Source organism: Ranitomeya variabilis, chromosome 2 (genome assembly GCF_051348905.1).
Source record: "Ranitomeya variabilis isolate aRanVar5 chromosome 2, aRanVar5.hap1, whole genome shotgun sequence".
In the NCBI taxonomy this organism is placed as follows: domain Eukaryota; kingdom Metazoa; phylum Chordata; class Amphibia; order Anura; family Dendrobatidae; genus Ranitomeya; species Ranitomeya variabilis.
The window spans coordinates 1,011,345,411-1,011,368,018 of NC_135233.1; positions in this window are offsets into that span (position 1 = coordinate 1,011,345,411).

The following is a 22,608-nucleotide window of genomic DNA, read 5'->3' on the forward strand; positions in this document are numbered from 1 at the left end:
GAAAAAAAAAAAAAAAAGAACAGTATGAGGCAATGAACCACCCTCCCTGAACTGAATACAACCAGCTATGGATGGCCTATGTGGCTGCACTCAGACTAGAGAGTGGGCTGCACTCACACACACACACACACAGACCTTGCAGATCGCTGTGAAAACAGCGCTACAAGGCAAAAGCAAGGTGAATAGTAGGTGAACACAGCGGTTGCTAAATTAGCCTTTGGAAAGCACAAAGAAGCAAATTGCTATCTCTAAACTGTCCCTCAGTCAGCAAACAGCGTCCTGTCACTAACTGAATTCACAGCAGAGTGATCGCAAAATGGCGCCAGCGACTTTTAAACTGCATCATGACATCATTTCAGCAGCCAATCACAGCCTTGCCAGTAGTTTCATGCCCTCCATGCTAAACAGGATGTGCCCACACTTGGAATCATTCTCATTGGCTGAATTTCTGCATTTTGAATCTTGGAACTTCCGATTCCGGTATCCGATACGCGGCAAGTATCGGAATCCCGGTATCGGAATTCCGATACCGCAAGTATCGGCCGATACCCGATACTTGCGGTATCGGAATGCTCAACACTACCAGTGACATAAGTTAAGACTTCTTCTTGAGGGAAAAAAAGGGTTTCTATTGTATCTATTCACATGAGAGTGAATTGTGAGCTGCCATTTCACACACTTACAGTATACATAGTTTTCATACATATCTATACTCATACTCCTATACCATGAGTAATATTATTTTTCAGAAATATAGTTTGTCTATAGAAAATCACAGTATTTTCTATTTCCTCTTCCACTAAATTGTGTTGGCTCGGGGAGCACATTACTCTGCATGACATATGAGTATTGCAGCTACTACTGATTGATTCCTCTCTAATTTGATAATTTCACACTCTTCACTCTATTGATGTTTGATTATCTACACAACAAATAGAAGTAGGAATGTTGCTCGAACATGAAGGAATTAAGAAAAATGGACTGAGTACATTGCCTGCCGAGTTATTAATGTATGGGACATCACTCTGCTCTGTGTTTTATTTATTGATGAACATTCATTTTCGTAATGCATCGGGATTAGATTTACAGATAAATGAACAGAACTGAACGGGGATAAATGTTTTTCAGTTTTCTGTTTTATCAAATAAAGCAGCCTGTGCTTCTTTGTCCAGTTACTATTTCTCATGATCACAGCTAGACCTATTTATCAGTCCCAGTCACTTTTTACCAAATTGCTCTCCTTGCTTATAAACCTCTGTCAGCCATTATTTGAAGAATATTAACCTACTTAAACTCATAATCTCCCTCTCCACCCTAAAAATACATTTCTATGGTCAAAAACAAAGTGTATAAGAGGCAAATAAAGGAACCTGTTGTGTCCAATAACACTTTTAACCCCTTTATCACTTCCCTCCCCCATTTGCTGCAGGCTGCAGTGATGAGCCCGCAACTTTTCCAGCACATATCAGCTGATTTAATCAGCTTACATGTGCCTCTAACAGCCGCGGGTGGAATCATGATCCACCCGTGGCTGTTAATATGTTAAATGCTGCTGTCAATCTCTGACAGCATTTCACATGATCACGCTGGAAGCACATCACTAATCCCGCGCATCGATGCCCATGTCACATGACCGCTGGTCGCTGATGGGTTGGCATGACAACCGGAGGTCTGCAGCAGACCCCTGTTGCTGTCATAGCTGGATAGCTTTAAGCGCCGCCCAACTGTCGGTGCTCATAGCAAGAGCATTTCTGCTACACAGAGCAGGGCTAAAGCCGCATTCAGAATCACCCGATCTATTAATATATAAAAATAATTAATCCGATCAGTAAGCGGTGTAACGAGACAAAAATTAAAAGTCCAGAATTATGTTTCTTTGGTCGCCGCAACATTGCATTTAAATGCAATAACAGCTGATCAAAAGATCGCACTTATACCAATATGGTGTCAATAAAAACATCAGCTCGGCACGCAAAAAAAAAGGCCCTCAACCAGCCAAAGATCTAAAAAAATAAAGACGCTATGGGTCTTGGAAAATGGCAACTTTTTTAGAAACTTTGGATTTTTTTTCACCACTTAAAGGGAACTTGTCGGTAGAATTGTGTACAGTAACCTACAGATAGCGTCAGGCTGTTTTACTGATTAAAATGATACCTTGGTTGATGAAATCAATCTTGTGGTTGTTCTTTAATCCTTATTTTCAATTTTGAGTTATTATTATTATTTATTTGATTTGATTGATTCCATGGTGCTGTACATGAGAAGGGGTTACATACAAACTACAGATATCACTTACAATAAGCAAACTAACAAATACAGACTGATACAGAGGGGAGAGGACCCTGCCCTTGGGGGCTTACATTCTACTGGATGGTGGGGAAGGAGACAATAGGTTGAGGGTTGCAGGAGCTCCGGTGTTGGTGAGGCGGTAGCTTCGGTAGTGGTGAGGAGGCAGCGAGATCAGTGCAGGCTGTAGGCTTTCCTGAAGAGGTAGGTTTTCAGGTTCTGTCTGAAGGATCCGAATGTGGTTGATAGTCGGACGTGTTGGGGTAAAGAATTGCAGAGAGTGGGGGATATTCAGGAGAAGTCTTGGAGGCGGTTGGGTGAGGAGCGAATAAGTGTGGAGGAGAGGAGTTCTTGGGAGGGCCGGAGATTACGTGAGGGAAGATATCGGGAGATTAGTTCAGAGATATATGGAGGAGACAGGTTATGGATGGCTTTGTAGGTTAGTATTAATGATAAAAGTTAATGATATGCTCATGTTCCTGGGTGACCTGTGGGGAGGGGTCTTCATGTGGTGCTCTGCTTAGATATTCAGGCTTCTGAGAGGTCATTAATCCCTCAGTGACCTGCCCACTAGTTTGCTTAACCCCTTAATCCCATATGACGTACTATCCCGTCAAGGTGACCTGGGACTTAATTCACAGTGACGGGATAGTACTTCATATGCGATCAGCCGTGCTCACGGGGGCAGTGTGGCCGATCGCAGCCGGGTGTCAGCTGACTATCGCAGCTGACATCTGGCACTATGTGCCAGGAGCGGTCACGGACCGCCCCCGGCACATTAACCCCTGGCACACTGCGATCAAACATAATCGCAGTGTTCTGGCGGTATAGGGAAGCATGCTTCCCTGAGACCCTCGGAGCAACGCGATGTGATCGCAATTCTCCGAGCGTCTCTTACCTCCTCTCCCTGCAGGCCCCGGATCGAAAATGGCCGCGGGGCTGCATCCGGGTCCTGCAGGGAGGTGGCTTACCAAGTGCCTGCTCAGAGCAAGCGCTGGTAAGCCTGCAGCGCTGTGCAAACTGTCAGATCAATGATCTGTGATGTCCCCGCGGGACAAAGTAAAAAAGTTAAAAAAAAATTTCCACATGTGTAAAAATAAAAAATAAATTCCTAAATATAGAAACAAATAAAATATTATTCCCATAAATACATTTCTCTGTTTAAATAATAAAAAAACAATAAAAGTACACATATTTAGTTATCCCCTTCAGTGAACACCGTAAAAAAAAACGAGGCAAAAAACAACTCTTTATTATCATACTGCCGAACAAAAAGTGGAATAACACGCGATCAAAAAGAAGGATATAAATAACCATGGTACCGCTGAAAACGTCATCTTGTCCCGCAAAAAAAGAGCTGCCATACAGCATCATCAGCGAAAAAATAAAAAAGTTATAGTCCTCAGAATAAGTGATGCCAAAATAATTATTTTTTCTATAACATAGTTTTTATCGTATAAAAGCGCCAAAATATAAAAAAAAATATAAAAGAGGTATCGCTGTAATCGTACTGACACAAAGAATAAAACTGCTTTATCAATTTTACAAAACGTGGAACGGTATAAACCCCTCCTGTTATGATCCGGTGGTAGGATCACAAAACTGACCTGATAGGTAAACCTGAATTGTAGGACAAGCTCCGGGAATATGGGAACTATACCGACTGCAATCCTGATCCTATCCACACACACTAAAGGCAGCATTACCTAAAAACCTAGACGCCTCTTCACAGCCTAAGAAACTGGCTACCCCTAGAGAGAAAGCAAAGCCTCACTTGCCTCAGAGAAATAACCCCAAAGTTTAGACAGCCCCCCACAAATAATAACGGTGAGTTAAGGGGAAAATACAACCGTAGGAATGAAAAACAGGTTTAAGCAAATGAGGCCCACTAACACTAAATAGTCAGAAGAAAGCAAGGGATCTGTGCGGTCGGTACAAAAACTATCAAAAACTATCCACGCAGAAAGTACAAGAACCCCCATACCGACTCACGATGTGAGGGGTGCACTCTGCACCCCAGAGCTACCAGCAAGCGAAAAATCACATATAAGCAAGCTGGACTGAACACATCATATACTGAGAAACATATTCAAGGAAACAATGAGCAAAAAGAACTAGCAAGACTTAGCTTCTCAGAAAGAGACAGGTCACCAGGGAGATCCAGGAGAGGTCAGAACCAGTACTGAATACAACGACAGCAGGCAACAAGTAAAGGTCCAGGTGGAGTTAAATAGGAACCAGCATAGCAGGAAATGAGGCAGCTGAGCCCAGCTCCAAACCCGCAGTATCGCTAAAGGCCACCAGAGGGAGCCCAGACGGAATTCACAACACCCTCCCCCACAAAAGAAATTCATGAATAGCTGGTTTTTGGTCATTCTGCCTCACAAAAATTAGAATAAAAAGCGATCAAAAAATGTCACGTGCCCGAAAATGTTGCCAATAAAAACGTCAACTCGTCCTGCAAAAAACAAGATCTCACATGACTCTTTGGACCAAAATATGGAAAAATTATAGGTCTCAAAATGTGGAGACGCAAAAACTTTTTCACTATAAAAAGCGTCTTTTAGTGTGTGACAGCTGCCAATCATAAAAATCCGCTATAAAAAATGCTATAAAAGTAAATCAAACCCCCCTTCATCACCCCCTTAGTTAGGGAAAAATAATAAAATTTAAAAAAATTATTTATTTCCATTTTCCCGCTAGGGTTAGGGCTTGGGTTAGGGAGAGGGTTAGGGTTGGGGCTAGGGCTAGGGTTAGGGCTAGGGTTAGGGCTAGGGATAGGGCTATGGTAAGGACTAGGGCTAGGGTTAGAGCTAGGGTTAGGGTTAGGGTTAGGGCTAAAGTTACGGTTAGGGTTGGGGCTAAAGTTAGGGTTAGGGTTGGGGCTAAAGATAGGGTTAGGGTTTGGATTACATTTATGGTTGGGATTAGGGTTGGGATTAGAGTTAGGGGTGTGTCAGGGTTAGGGGTGTGGTTAGGGTGTTTAGGCACATCAGGGGCTCTCCAAACCTTCTCAATTCCAGCCAATTCTGCGTTGAAAAAGTAAAACAGTACTCCTTCCATTCCGAGCTCTCTCGTGTGCCCAAACAGGGGTTCACCCCAACATATGGAGTATCAGTGTACTCGGGAAAAATTGGACAACAACTTTTGGGGTCCAAGTTCTCTTGTTACATTTGGGAAAATAAAAATTTGGGGGGCTAAAAATCATTTTTGTGGGAAAAAAAGATTTTTTATTTTTACGGCTCTGCGTTATACACTGTAGTGAAACACTTGGGGGTTCAAAGTTCTCACAACACAGCTAGATAAGTTCCTTGGGAGGTCTAGTTTCCAATATGGGGTCACCTATGGGGGTTTCTACTGTTTGGGCACGTCAGGGGCTCTGCAAATGCAACGTGACGCCTGCAGACCAATCCATCTAAGTCTGCATTTCAAATGGCGCTCCTTCCCTTCCGAGCTCTGCCATGCGCCCAAACAGTGGTTCCCCCCCACATATGGGGTATCAGCGTACTAAGGAAAAATTGGACAACAACTATTGGGGTCCAATTTCTCCTGTTACCCTTGGGAAAATACAAAACTGTGGGCTAAAAAATAAGTTTTGTGGAAAAAAATATTTTTTATTTTCACGGCTCTGCATTATAAACTGTAGTGAAACACTTGGGGGTTCAAAGTTCTCATAACACATCTAGATAAGTTCCTTGGGAGGTCTAGTTTCCAATATTGGGTCAATTGTCACTTTTCTACTGTTTGGGTACATCAGGGGCTCTGCAAACGCAACGTGATGCCTGCAGACCAATCCATCTAAGTCTGCATTCCAAAAGGCGCTCCTTCCCTTCCGAGCTCTGCCATGCGCCCAAACAGTGGTTCCCCCCCACATATGGGGTATCAGCGTACTCAGGACAAATTTAACAACAACTTTTGTGGTCCAATTTATCCTGTTACCCTTGTGAAAAGACAAAACTGAGTGCTAAAAATCATTTTTGTGAAAAAAAATATATTATTTTCACGGCTCTGCGTTATAAACTGTAGTGAAACACTTGGAGTTCAAAGCTCTCAAAACACATCTAGATAAGTTCCCTGGGGGGTCTATTTTCCAAAATGGTGTAACTTGTGGGGGGTTTCAATGTTTAGGCACATCAGGGGCTCTCCAAACGCAACATGGCATCCCATCTTAATTCCAGTCAATTTTGCATTGAAAAGTCAAATGGAGCTCCTTCCCTTCCAAGCTCTGCCATGCGCCGAAACAGTGGTTTACACAAAAAAATATGGGGTATCAGCGTACTCAGGACAAATTGCTCAACAACTTTTGGGGTCCAATTTTTTCTCTTACCTTTGGGAAAATAAAAAATTGGGGGCGAAAAAAATCATATTTTTTCATTTTTGTGAAAAAATATGATTTTTATTTTTACGGCTCTGCATTATGAGCTTCAGTGAAGCACTTGGTGGGTCAAAGTGCTCACCACACATCTAGATAAGTTCCTTAGGGGGTCTACTTTCCAAAATGGTGTCACTTGGGGGGGGTTTCAATGTTTAGACACATCAGGGGCTCTCCAAACGCAACATGGCGTCCAACAGTGGTTTACCCCCACATATCGGATATCAGCGTACTCAGGACAAATTGTACAACAACTTTTGGGGTCCATTTTCTCCTGTTATCCTTGGTAAAATAAAACAAATTGGAGCTGAAATAAATTTTGTGTGAAAAAAAGTTAAATGTTCATTTTTATTTAAACATTCCAAAAATTCCTGTGATACACCTGAAGGGTTAATAAACTTCTTGAATGTGGTTTTGAGCACCTTGAGGGGTGCAGTTATTAGAATGGTGTTACACTTGGGTATTTTCTATCATATAGACCCCTCAAAATGACTTCAAATGAGATGTGGTCCCTAAAAAAAAAATGGTGTTGTAAAAATGAGAAATTGCTGGTCAACTTTTAACCCTTATAACTCCCTAACAAAAAAAAAATTTGGTTCCAAGCTGATGTAAAGTAGACATGTGGAAAATGTTACTTATTAAGTATTTTGTGTGACATATCTCTGTGATTTAAGAGCATAAAAATTCAAAGTTGGAAAATTGCAAAATTTTCAAAATTTTAGCCAAATTTTCATTTTTTTCACAAATAAATGCTAGTTATATCAAATAAATTTTACCACTTTCATGAAGTACAATATGTCACAAGAAAACAGTGTGAGAATCGCCAAGATCTGTTGATGCGTTCCAGAGTTATAACCTCATAAAGGGACAGTGGTCAGAATTGTAAAAATTGGCCCGGTCATTAAGGTGCAAACCACCCTCGGGGCTTAAGGGGTTAATGAATTTAAGTGCATACTGTAAAAAAAAAAACCTTATTCAGGAAGGTGCCAGCCATGAAACCTGTGCTGCAGCATAATAGCATGTTTAGGATGGAGACACAATAGCGATTTTGATGCAGGAGAGTCGGATGATTGCAATGCAAGTGTCAAGTGATTGTCATTCCATTTCTATGTGAGTACAATCCGATTTTTCACACCTAGCATCCGATTTACATCAGAATGCAGTGCGATTGCTATCCGATTGCAATGCGATTTTAACATGAGCATTTACATACAGCAATTCTCTACATCATTTACACATCGTTTTCAAAAAAAATTCTTCAAAACATATATATGCTCCACTCCCAGCATTTCATTCATTCCCCAGTAGTTTAGAAGCGGGACGGTCGCATTAGCACTGCTCCCGGTTGTAAGCTGTATATCCCTCAGATATGGATTACAGCGTGGGACTGACTGTATGCCAGACAACGACCCCCGAGGAAAAAGCGATAAGCGAAATGTGCGTCGATGTTTTTCTCTCCCAGCAACCTCCACATCACAGGTACTGACAGCATGGTGTAAGCGCCTTTTCACTTTGGTCCCTGGCATTACAAGGGCTATGATGTACTTAGATCTGCTTATAAGCTATGCACTTGCATTTTAGCACAAGTTACCTTTTGCCCTCACAGGATTTATTCCTTTAGACCCTGCATTTACCACACCAGTATCCTTGATTTTTTTTATTCTAATAATCCAGAGTCTGCTTCTGCACCTGTGTTTAATATATGCTTATACCACAAAATAGTTTGATCTACTTGATGCACATTGATTTCTATTCTTCTTTATGTGGTTTTTAATATTACCAATTATGGTGTGGGTTGTTTGGAGTTCACTTTGCCTTGTTTGATTTTCCCTTGTTCATACCTGCGATTCTTGATTTTATCTATTTGTCAATAAACATTCTATTTTATCTTGGGTTTTGTACTTCCCCTTTCTTTGGGTTAATTGTATGCCGGACAGGTGTGGGATATTGTTGGTTTTTTATTATAATTTTTTTACAGGAGATCAAGGGCTTTGCTTGGAATGGCAGTAACAAAATGGTCAAACAGTGTTTAGTGTTTTATTTCATTCAAATACTTTATTCTGCATGTGTGTGTGTTTATTTAACCCTTTGCATACTACAGGATTAGTAATGGATAGGTGTCTTATTGACACCTATCCATTACAAAGCTGGCTTAATGTCACCTTACAATACCAAGGTGACATTAACCCCTTATTACCACATATGCCACCACTACAGGGCAGTGGGAAGAGAGAGGCTAAGTGCCGGAATGGGGTGGCTAGGGCAGATGTTTTTATCTTATCGGGGGGGGGGGCAATAACTGTGGTCCCTCTCTAGGCCATTAATATCTGCCCTCACTCACTGGCTTTCCCTCTCTGGCGCAGAAAATTGCGCTGGAGCCCACGCTACTTTTTTTCCATGAAAATATTATTTTATTAAATACATACAGGTCCCACATTTTGAACACACATAGTACTAACAGTATTAGTAACTGACATCTATAAATTTAACTATTCTGCAATGGTTTATTGTATGTAAACCATGTCTCCTATACTGTCGGCTTCTGCAATGATTTTACAGAAGCCGACAAATGCATTATCGGCTATTCTGCTATCTATCTATCTATCTATCTATCTATCTATCTATCTATCTATCTATAAAATATAAATATATATATATATATATGTGTGTCACTGACATATATATATATATATATATATATATATATATATATATATATATATATATTTATATATGTATATATACCTATTCTATGTGTATATATGTAATCTATATTTTATATTATAACCTGTCAGTGTGCTTTTTACATTAGCCGCATATGAAATGCCGGCTTTTTAAAGGACACCGATGCGTAAAAATCACACAGCACTCGCGTGGTGAGAGTGCTGTGCGAATTTTTATCACACCCATTGACTTCTATTGCAGGATGTGATCCGTTTTCTCAGCATGCTGCCATTTTTTTCAGACCGACCATGATCCAATCCGAGCTGGAAAAAAAACACAGATGAGCACTCAGTCATAGATTAACATTGGTCTGAATTCAGTCCGATTTTTGGGGGGGGGATTGAATGTGTCCAATTTCATCGCAAGTGGGTATGAGCCCTTACTGTGTTAATAATAAATGTGCTTGAGATTATTATGAGGAGGACTTTTTTTTCTTCTCTAACAAGATGGCACCATCGGTGCCAGCGCAATAGCAGCTATTGGATCACCTCTATATACACCTCTATATACACCAATAGCTGGTACTGCGCAGGTACGGCGGGCACCAATTTCAAATTATTTTTTTTTTTATACTATCAGGACAGCTTCAATCATATTTATTATTGACACAGCAAACATGCAATTATGCTGCAGCGCAGGTGCCACAGGAATGAGCGATCAGTGATCCATCAGAAGCCATAGACATGAATACCTAATCAGAGCACCACATAAAGACCCCCACACAGGCTGCCCCGGAGCACAAGCATATCATTAACGCAAAACTGAAAATAAAGATTAAACAACAACCACAAGATGGATTTCATTAACCAAGTTATCATTGCAATCAGTATAATGGCGCCGACCTGACACTGTGTATAGGATACTTTGCACAATCCTGCTGACTGGTTCCCTTTAAATAAAAAAGAGACTATACATGTTTGGTATCTACAAACTTGTGATGACTTGGAGAATCATAATGGCAGGTTTGTTTTAGCATTTAAAAACAAAAAAACAATTGTGGAATTGCATTTATTTATTTTTTTGCAATTTCATCGCACTTTGAATTTTTTTCCCATTTGCCAGTACGCTATATGGTAAAACCAATGGTGTCGTTCAAAATGACAACTGGTCCCACAAAAAACAAGCCATCAAATGGCCATATTGATGGAAAAATAAAAACGTTTTGGCTCTGGGAAGAAAAGAAGTAAAAAACGGAAACTCAAAACGGAAAAATTTAAGGTGGTGAAGGGGTAAACCTGCAGATATTGGATTAATCTGCAGGTTAATGGTGTTATGAAGGTGCACAGACTCTGTACTGAAAGTGCCAGACCCAGGAGAATATTAACTTTCGTTCTCCCGGGATATGACGGCTTTTAGTCATCCAGGTGTGTGTTTGGAGGAATTACATTAAATTACATAAAAAGTTCCAGAATCCGGCACTCAGTTTAGTGGACTTATTTGCAGCGTGAAGTTCATGCCGTATATAAATCCACTAAACTGAGTGCCAGATTCTGGAATTTTTTATGTATAAAGGGTTGGGACCCTATCCGGACACAAAGTAATAATACAGGAGTGCTGTCCTTTTTTCAGGAGGAATTAGTCACCACTCACAGCATTGAGAGTGGCGGCTGTAATCACATTGTGATACTCACTGACGGCCGGTTCTACAGTGCGTCAGTACAGAGCAGGCTGTCAATCAGTGCCAGGTCGTGCTTATAGCTGCCGCCATTCTCAGTGCTGTGAACGGTGTCTGTAATTGCTCTGGGCAGCCATGCATGACAAAACCTAGGACAAGTAAAAGAAGATGACACAACTCTGCAATGTCCAAATGCCTTTTTAAGGAGCTTTCTAGAATTATAAACAACTATGTGTAGTTGATTAACCAACTTACAAATCACCATTAATTCCACAGCGCTTTACAGACATTATCATGGCTGTCCTCATTGGGGATCACAATCTAGATTCTCTATATTCTCTATTATGGCTTTGGAGTGTGGGAGAAAACATGTTGGAAACCCACCCAAACACAGGGAGAACATGCAAACTCCTTGCATATGTTGTCCATGGATTTTAACCCAGGACCCCAACACTCCAAGGCTACACTGCTAACCACTGAGCTGCCATGCATATACGGTATGTAATGTAGTTAAAGAGAACCTTTCACTAAATTTTTCATGTCGAATTGGATGTAATAAAAACATTTCTTCTCCATTGAGGAGATAATAGCAATCAAACTATTTGGTACCAAATGAGTTAACTTTTTGTTACATCCAAGCGCATATCTTCCATGTCTCCAATGGTAAAATAGGATTCAGGATTTCGACATCCTTTGAGTTTCCCCAACCATTTATGAAACACCAAATAATATTTATTTTTCAATAAACAACATATTATTTATTATTTAGCTAATTTACTCATTTGAATGATAAAAAAGACAGTAATTACAGTTATAACCCAGAATCCTTTTGGATTTGGGTTGGAAATGTTTTAAATAATGTTAGCTTAAAGGGAATCTGTCAGCAGGATTTCACCAACCCAACTATTTACATGAGCATGTAGCTTTTGCAAAGACAATTCCAGCAATACCTTTACATGGCCAGTTTGTTCCTTTGATAATTAAAAATCAGCATTTGAATTGATTTGCAAATGAGGCAGAATGATTATGGTAGATCTAAAGTCTCTGTCACTCTATTTTCAATCCATCTCCTCCCACTTGACTGACACCCTCTATCCTGGGGGGAAATAAGGCAAAGAAGTAATTAGTGATGAGCGAACTTTCTCGGATGTTTTTGTTTGGCAATCCCTGCATATGTTCTGGCTGTCTACCGCCGCAAAACATGCAGCCGCAGGAACTCGAATATATTATCCGAGCACGCCCAGATGCCCGGGTAATGCCCAAGCATGCTCGGATAACACGTCCTCCGAGGATGTTCACTCATTACTAGTCATTAGGCAAGCAGTAGGAAGTGGCGCTGGGTAAGGAATAGAGCTGGAGTGACAAAGGATTCAGAACTGCAATAGCTTTTCATCCTGATTTTCATGACAATTCAAACACTGATTTCTTAGTAATGAAAGATTGGACTGGCCTTTTAAAGGTATAGATGGAATTGAAAAAAACTACCTGCTCATATACAGGGCATTAAAAACGTATTCAAACCCCATGACATTATTCAAATTTTTTCACGTTACACTCACAAACTTAAATGTTTTTTATTTCAATTTTATGTGACATACCAACACAAAGTAGCAAGCACATATGCATGTCACAATTTTAAAATGTATATTTTTAAAATAATTAGAAAACCATGTATCATTTCCTTTACACTTCACAAATACTTGCTACTAACTGTAGGTATATCACATAAAATCCAATCAAAAATAATTTAACAATGTAGACGTAGCATGAAGTAATCAAGAAAGTTCACAGGCCATGAATGTTTTTTCAAGGCATTGTAATATATTTAGGAAAAGGTAAAATCTTGCTGACAGATTGCCTTTAAACAAAATCTCTGTTAGAGTTTAACATTGGATTCAGATATTACCTACATGGTATTTTTTCTTATGGCAATAATATAGCATTATTCACTAAAATCACACAATAACCTCTACAGAGAACATGGAAGGCCGCTTTGTACAATTTTAAGCAGACAAGACAGGTCACTGGCTGCTTTTATCCTTATAAGAATGAAGACTGACTTTCAACATTTATTAGCACCATTAGAAAAGTGATCGAAAGGAAAGAATATAAGAGGCAGATAAGGGGGATCTGGTATCTATGGTGTCCTGCAAGGATGTAGATTTCTGCTTTTCAAAACATATTGTGTGCTTGTTGTAAACTACAGTATATATTCACTTTTTGATTACATTGTTAATATATAAAATGTATTGTACTGTATTATGGAGTATATGCAGCCTTCATGACTGGGTTTTTTTCGCTCTGCGGGGGAAAGAGCCAGGATCAAGCAACTAGTGAGCAGACTGTGGGGCCTAGGCTCATCAGAAGAGCCACAGAGTCGACAAGTACCAGGGATAGAGACATGCTAGTAGCTTGCTAGCCACAAGGTACCGAGAGTTGACATCCCAGGGGAAAATGTTGTGACCCTTCATGACATCTTTTTCAACCAGCGGGCAGTAGAGATGGAACACTTGCCTCAAAGGGTGCTAGAGCTGATGGCTGATTCCTCAAAATGGAGGGGCAACATTGCTGGTCTGTGGTAGGTGTGATCCAAGAAGGAACCCATCTCGTGAAATGAGCAAGCCTGTGAGAGGCTCCTGAATGTGTTTCGAGACTGGGCTACCACCCCAAAGAGATTGTAGTGTCATTGTGGTTCCCCCATCCTATGCGAAAGCAGGCAATGATGCAAGGGACACTGGGGGCTGTCACCCATTTCTACATGTCAGGGGCTCAAGCACTGCCCGAAGCTTGGTCACTTACAGCCAAGGCACCTGGGTATTGGGCTCCAAGAAGCAGATGCATGCAGTCCCCCCAACATTCCAAGGAAGGAAAAGAAGAAGAAGACACCTGAAGTAGATTACTGTATTACCTCCTTAAATTTTTGCAATTCATGGAAAGTTTTTATGAGTATAAGATTACAACTACACTTTCAAAACATTTGAATGAGGAAAGCCATTTGTTGCCTTCATGGGTATATGGATGACTGGTTGTCCCTCCTTAATAATAATAATAATAATAATAATAATAGTCTTTATTTTTATATATTGCTAACATATTCCACAGCGCTTTACAGTTTGAACACAATATCATCTCTGTCCCCGATGGGGCTCACAATCTAAATTCCCTATCAGTATGTCTTTAGAATGTGGGAGGAAACCGGAGTACCTGGAGGAAACCCACACAAAAACGGGGCGAACATACAAACTCCTTTCAGATGTTGTCCTTGATGGGATATACTCCTTATAATTTTTATAGCTTTGCACTGCATGCAAAGCCATATCCCTCACCCATCCAAAATGCAGCTAATCATACTGTTCCATAACTATTCAGATGATTGGGAGAGCGTTTACATCAGTGACTGCTCTCTCTGCCAACCAGCATACACTAACAGGAATCTGAACGCTCCTGTCAGTGTCAAGCACTGAGCTGTCACCATGAGAAAGTTCACTGGAGTTCATAGGTGAAGCCCGCTAAACTCATCTACAGCACTGCTCACTGCATATTTTCAGCGTCTGCAGGTGTAGGCTGAGAGTAGTACTCTTTCATCAGCTGACACCTGTGACCGGAGGTAAACTTTTTCGTCACAGCTGCTGATGCTCTGACCACTAGTAAGGAGCATTGTGACTCACATTCTTCAAGCTCTCAAATGAGAGAAAAAATAGGATGGACCCCCTTTGCAGTCTCCTGCTAATTAAAACTACCTGTGCCAAATGGGAGGAGTGCACATCCAAAAAAGAAAGAACAGATCATGCAATATTCTAAAAAAAGAATAACCCTAATGGTGATTTGTCGCTAAGACGTTGGTTAGTGTACAATACCACTCCTCTAAGTTTGGCTCCAGCTACTGGCTTATGCCGTTATCTGACAGTGTGTGAACCGCAGCTCTCTGACCAGCTGTAATGATCTTACCGCCAATCAGACCCCTTGTTTGACGTGTTGTCATGCAGATGACAACGTGGCAAACAGCAGATATTCAGGCCCCCTATACTTCTGAATTCTGTCTGTGTTTGAGTATCATTCTGGTACCAGTATGCAAACTTTTTACTTCAGTTGGTCAAGACTCTGAAATATTGACTCCTCTTTTAGGTTAAATTGTTATTTTTGAATGTCTAATGTTTGCATCTTATATCAGCTCCTGCAACTTATTTTCTGCTGTCTTTGTAAAACAGTGATGCAGGATAATTGAACAATGATGTTTGCTGATATGTTGATTACACATTGTCCAGGCAAGCTAGTTTGTTGACTTGCAAAACAGAGGAGGAAAAATTATGCAAATAGATTAAATAATCAAACACTGCGAGTTGATCTCGCCACCATTCTTCCACTTTACCTGTGAATGAAGGCTTGAAGAACAGTTGTGAACAATAGAAAGGGAAAATATACTTCTGTGAGATAATAACCTTATACTTTCTAACATCAAAGACATCCAGAGATACAAAGATCCAGAGACTCTTTACAAGACAGCAGCCAAGACACCATGGCTCCATCATGAGGGACACAGATTTGATATTCTACAGGATGCAAGCTTAAGATATTACGGCTCCAGCTGAGAGAATACTGATCTGCTCCACTGACCATCACTGAATCATGGATATGTTTCAAGTAGTCAGGATTTAGACCCACTGGTCACCTGAGCCCCATGGACTTGTTTATGAAAGCCAGGAATTGGACCCACCAGTCACCTGACTCCATGGAGATGTTCAGGGAAGCCAGGTTGTGACCCTCCATACCTCAATGGACTGTCATCTTCCTAAACTTCTTGTTGCCTCCTCTCTGTGCATGCCACAGGTGGGGTAGTCTGCCCTGGAAGCTCTGAAGTAACTGTTGCTCTTATCCCGGCGAGTCAGCAGAAGGGTGTAACTGTTTTATGTGTTATTTGCCTGTTTTATGGTTCAATAAACTATTGCCACACTGTTTTACCCTCTACTTGTGTTGTCTGAGTAGTATTACGACCACAGTAAAAGGAGAGTCGGCATTCGGTGGGATGTGTCCTGGTCCATCCAGTTTCGGCTAGTGAACTAGAGCACCCGCTCACCCCTTTGTCTCCACAAAAGAGTTAGTAATTAGCGGGAAACTCAGAGAAGGATTTCAACAATTTAAAAGGCTGTAAAGTCCTAGTACACCAGAGTGCCTTTAGTTACAGCACAGCGAGCATCATCCGGTCAGGAAGCAAATTCCACCAGAATAGGAATCACCAAAAAGGTGGCAAAAGCATTATCCTGGAAGTGAGTTCAGCTTAATGTGAAGCTGGGAGAGCATAGTTGGGAACAACGGTGGAGCAGATCTACTGGTAGTCCTGAGACTGCAGTGGGCTAGACAAGGTCACCCTGATACTGTGGTGGATTACAAGTTGCCAACCTAGTGTGGAAAATTTAAAGAAGGAATTCTATAACTTGCCTCAAGGAACCCCCTTTAAAAGATAACTGCTGCAACCTTTGTGATGAAAGAAGCTCAAAAGGATTCTGCTAAAATGGAAATGTAGGATTGTGAGAATGTGTTGAAGGTGATATTGGAAGCACTATATGTTAGGGTTGGCGGAACGCACCGAATATATTTATTAGATGGGATAGGTGCGTTCGCAACCCGGGATCCACCGTGCAGGAAATAACCCGCTGCTAAGTAAGGCGGCAAAGCAAAATAGAATAAACGAACTCTGTTACTTCACAGAGCCTGTAGCAAAGAGAATGCTGTGCCCTGTTTAGCTCACAGGGGACACAGCTACTGTGTAGAGCCGACAGTGGTCATGCAGTCCAACCAACACGCAGCTCCTCTCCGGTGGTGCCGGAATTCTATCGGTTATTAGCCAGCCCTGAATTCACACATAAAACTCCTCACCGGAGGTGCCAGCATTCTAGGGGCTTATTTCAGCCAGGTCCCTGACTGCATACACAAAACTCCTCGACGGAGGTGCCAGCATTCTAGGGGCTTATTTCAGCCGGGTCCCTAACCACACACACGACCACACTGGCGCTGAGCTCATACATATTTGACACTAGCGCATGGCCGTGCGGTCATGAGAACCTTATATAGCTGCAGCACCTACAGGACCTTCCAAGAAGGACCAATGGAAGCTGCCACAGAACTCGATCAGGTACAGGACCTTCTTGGAGGACCAATGGAAGTTGCTGCAGTACCTGAGCATGTGACCCTTGATCTCCACTGAGAGATTTTACCCTGGGCATGCTCAGTGTGTGCAAAGCAGGACTTAGTCCCAGAAAAGCCTGCTCGCCGCAGATCAGTGCAGGGTACAATAGCAGAGCCTGGAGAGGCAGCAGTAACCCTTTGCACAATATCAGACTCAGTGAGACGCTGGGACCGATGTCTCCGCTAAGCAGGCTCCACTGCGGCTGATGCAGAATGGGAGACCACAGTAGACATGGCTCGACTCCTAACACTGTATAACCATTTATAATAAAAGTCTGTCAAACCCTAATGTTAATAACTTCCAGTCTGATGCCAGATATTGTTATTGTCTTTTCAACATCTATCTTAGTAAAAGACTTTCTCTCTGTTGTGTACTATAATTTCCTTTCCTGCTTCATTGTTTGTCCTCTCCACCACTACACTACATCGCAGGCCATTGTCAATGACCCCAAGTGAGCAATAACATTCCTGTAGGGGAAAATATTGTCACTACCTCATGTTCCTCAATGGCATTCAGAGTTTACACATTACACTTGGCCAAACAAAACTTTACATTAGTAATTTCCTGCCATGCCCACACAAGAAAAGTGCCCCCTCTGTGTCCCTACACAGTAATAAAGCTATACTTCATTATAGTAATTGTTCCCCCATGCCTTCTTGCAATTATTAAGCACCATATAGAAATATTATGTCCTGTGCCTCCTTTAACCCCTTTCCGACATCAGGTGTAATAGTACGCCGATGTCGGTCTCCCTCTCTCTCTCTCTCCGGCACTGAGCCCACATCTTTTCTGGCACATGTCAGCTGTTTTGAACAGCTGACATGTGCCTCTAACAGCCACGGGTGGAATAGCAATTCACCTGCTGCTGTTAAATAGTTAATTGACGCTGTCAATCTCTGACAACAGCATTTAACGCGCGCTTCCGGCTAGCATGCCGGAAATCCCGCCCATCAATGATCCAGTCACATGATCGCGGGTCAACGATGGGTTGGCATGACAACCAGAGGTCTCCAGCAGACCTCTATAGTTGTCACTGCCGGATTGCTATGAGCGCCACCCGGTGGACAGCGCTCCTAGCAAGTGAGCAATTCTGCTACATACCGGCGATCTGATCGTCACCTGTATGTAGCAGAGCCAATAGGATTATGGCAGCTTCTAGTCTCCCATAGAGACTATTGAAGCACGCCTAAAGCAAAAAAAATGTTTTTAAAAATATTTAAAAAAGTAAAAAATATAAATATTCAAATCACCCTCCTTTTGCCCAATTCAAAATAAAACAATAAAAAAAATCAAACATACACATATTTGGTATCACCGTGTTCTGTTTCGCCTGATCTATCAATTTTAAAAAAGAATTAACCTGATCGCTAAACGGCGTAAAGAGAAAAAAGTTAAATCGCCTGAATTATGTTTTTTTGGTCACTGCAACATTGCATTAAAATGCAAAAATGGGCGATAAAAAGATTGTAACCACACCAAAATGGTATTAAAAATGTCAGCTCAGAATGTAAAGTATGATAGCTACTCCTTCAAAAACCCAATACAGCATGATGGTTCTCACACAGTACATATAGTCCTCCATATAGTTGATGGTCCCACCCTATAGGCCCAATACAGTGTAATGATCCCCCACAGTCATCCATATCGTTGATTGTTCCTCACATTCCCAATACAGTATTTTGGTCCCACTACATCCTCCCATTTAGTGGTCCCCCACAGTCTCAATATGGTATGATGGTCCCCCACAATCTCACCAAATAGTATAATGGTCACCTCCATAGCCATAGTACAGAATGATCTCCCCTTACATTCTCCCATATAGTATGATGGTTGTACAGAGAACCAATTCATACCAACACACAGACCACAAAAAACCTTTATACTTACCTAATGCAGTTGCAGCTGCTGTATCCTCTTCTATCAAGATTTGCAGTGGACACGGGCAGGTTGAGGGCTAAAAGTATCCAGTGGCCTGCCGGAGTAAGTGACAGAGCATAGAGCCGTTGACATTAACATTACCAACATCCTGAGGATGCCAATACTGTTGTCACAATTGAAATGTCCCATGAGAGGACCTGCACATTTGGCATTTGTCAAATTTGCCCAACGGCCAGCCCAACCTTGGTCATAGCTCTGTAGTATGGTATTACAGTGTAGTTGAATACTAACAACTCTAACCATCCAATATTTACACTTATATTTTCTTTTTTTTAACACTACGTATTTAATTTATTATACAGCAATCTACCTTTCTGTTTTAGGTTGGAAACGACAAATCTATTTCACTTAAACAAATTGTCTATGTCTATTATAATAATGCTAAACAGCCAGAAATGGAACCTGGGCAGCAATATTGTTTCCTCTTTAGTACAACATTTACCAGAATAAAGGAATCATTTTAGATTACAGAATCTCCTCTCTGAATTTAATGGTTAAAAATTACCATTTGGACATAGTGTAAATGACATATCTGTTAATGTAAGGTTTGCCATGCACTTTCCCATTTTCCTTCATAGAATCCAAGAAGCTATGGATGTTTCATTTAAATGAAGCCGTTCTGTAATAAATCTTTTACCTTGAGAGTTTCCCCAAGTTCAAAAAATGTGGACTAACTGCAGAGCAGCCATTTAATGAGATCCACCAGGGTGTATTCTCTCTTGGGCTGATGACACCCCTATCAATTCACTTTCATGTGTTATCTGATGCTCTCTAAAGAAATGGAGCTTTTCTAAAATAAAGCAGATTTTTCCCTTAATTCTTCAATGTATTTTTTTGTATTTAAACGATACATCTAGTTTATATTTAACCTTTTTCATGCAAAGCTAGATACATGTATTTAATGTATTTAATTATTGGGAAAAGGAAGCTGATGAGCACTGTAATTATTATTATTATTATTATTATTATTATTATTTATTTATATAGCACCATTAATTCCATGGTGCTGTACATGAGAACTGTAATAACAAATAGTAAATATTGTAGGATTCAGGATGAAAAAAAAAACAAATTTTCCGCATTACTTTTTTCTAGACTTTTTCAATGTGATCTTAAACAATGTAATCTTAAATTTGCCTTTTAACTACAAACATCTCAGCATCAGAGCAGACAATATTTATTTCACTTAGAGTTGTTTATTGGTTATTAGTTATTATCAGTTGTCAAGGTAACCGCCATTCGAGCAATAAAACTGAGCAGTGGAGGCCATTTTATGTTCCCACAGAGACAGTACTGTGCCAAATAACATGAAAGTGTGGAGACAAGAAAAATTTAGATTTTCGCAATAAAACATCAAATTAAAAACAAATATATATATTTTTTTTAATTTCTCCTGAGCTATGTATAAAATGAGTTAGCTCTTATAAACAAAAAGATCGAAAGTTCCAGGTTTACCAAGTAATTCAGCGTTTGGACTTGAAGCTAATGTGATAGATGGAGTCTAGGATTAGCCCGTCGTCTTGCTGCACCGTAACTGATTTAGTTAATTAGATGAGATGATGCATGGATAGAAGACGAAATACAGATTGATTTCTAGAAGAAAAGCTTGAAATTAAAAGGCTCGACCGAATGGCCAGCTGGTGGAGCATGAAGAAGCTGGAAATAATAGTTGGACAGTCATTGTAAAGAGAACATAGATGTGGACGGTCTTACCGACTGTGTCTCGCGGTTATTAAATGCGTTCAAGATGATACAATGTAACAAACATTTCTTTGGTAAGGCCAGGAGATGTATCTGATTATTGTGTTTCATAATTTTGTAGAACAAGGATGAGAAGACAATGAAAATATCTTGTAGTTCATATTGTGTCAATAGCCTCTTATATTTTAAGTATATAATGTATTGAATCTGCGCTTAGTCCAAAAAAGCTTCCCAAGTTGCAGAGGAATAACACACCCCATAGTTCCACATAATACTAAATCACCAGAAAGGAGATAACACCACCGTATTATGGAAGATGGCCCTGTAAGGCTGAATTACCAGGCTATAAAAGGTTAACAATTGATTGGTAGCTGTATTGATGAAAAAAACCATAGCCTGTTTGGCATACATATAGCGGAATAATTACAGTATTGCAGCCATCGTATGAGGATAAGCCCACGTGTTTAACCAGGATCAATGCATTCCAGGGCAAACTGCATCAGTTAAGGTATGATAATGTATCCCAGGTGATAATCCGCAGACTGACTCATTGTTGGTTGTCATAAAGTCCAGCGGTATAATGCCAGTGACACTGGCCATGATGTAGATGCTAGAAGTAGATGTGCTGTGGTATTCAGGGCAACCCGGCAGGAGACAGACCTGAAGCTGGATTCAGAGCGCTGGAGCAACTGACGTGTAAAGTCACACACTTTTCAAGGTACGGATGCCTCAGAGGGCTGTACTGATCCCTTACGCATTTCGGAAACACTCGGTTTCCTTCATCAGGGGGTAGTAGAGAGTTGTTGCTCATGTGACTTTATATATACCCTACAGCTCCACTCAATCCCACTATGAGATAATGAGAAATGCAGTGCTTCCATGTTACTATACATAGTCTTACAGTGCGTTCGAAGCATACGTTAAAAACACATACTTTATTAAATAAATGTTAAAATTGATTATTAAAAACCAGACAGTTTATAAAATTAAAATTGCAAGGAATAAATGTATATTAATATATGATATAATTGAAAGGCAAAAAGTTCAATATCATGATTTACAATATTGAGAACTGGGTCCAAGAAGTATTGCTTCTCCTTGCGGAGAGTGACATGTTAAGCATGTCAAGATAAGGAGACTTAACCCCTTCATGACCCAGCCTATTTTGACCTTAATGATCTGGCCGTTTTTTGCAATTCTGACCAGTGTCCCTTTATGAGGTAATAACTCAGGAACGCTTCAACGAATCCCAGCGATTCTGAGACTGCTTTTTCGTGACATATTGGGCTTCATGTTAGTGGTAAATTTAGGTCGATAATTTCTGAGCTTATTTGTGAAAAAAACGGAAATTTGGCGAAAATTTAGAAAATTTCAAATTTGAATTATTTTTCTGTTAAACCAGAGAGTTATGTGACACAAAATAGTTAGTAGATAACATTTCTCACATGTCTACTTTACATGAGCACAATTTTGGAAACAACATTTTTTTTTGCTAGGAAGTTATAAGGGTTAAAATTTGACCAGTGATTTATCATTTTTACAACAAAATTTACAAAACCATTTTTTTTAGGGACCACCTCACATTTGAAGTCAGTTTGAGGGTTCTATATGGCTGAAAATACCCAAAAGTGACACCATTCTAAAAACTGCACCCCTCAAGGTGCTCAAAACCACATTCAAAAAGTTTATTAACCCTTCAGGTGTTTCACAGCAGCAGAAGCAACATGGAAGAAAAAATGAACATTTAACTTTTTAGTCACAAAAATTATCTTTTAGCAACAATTTTTT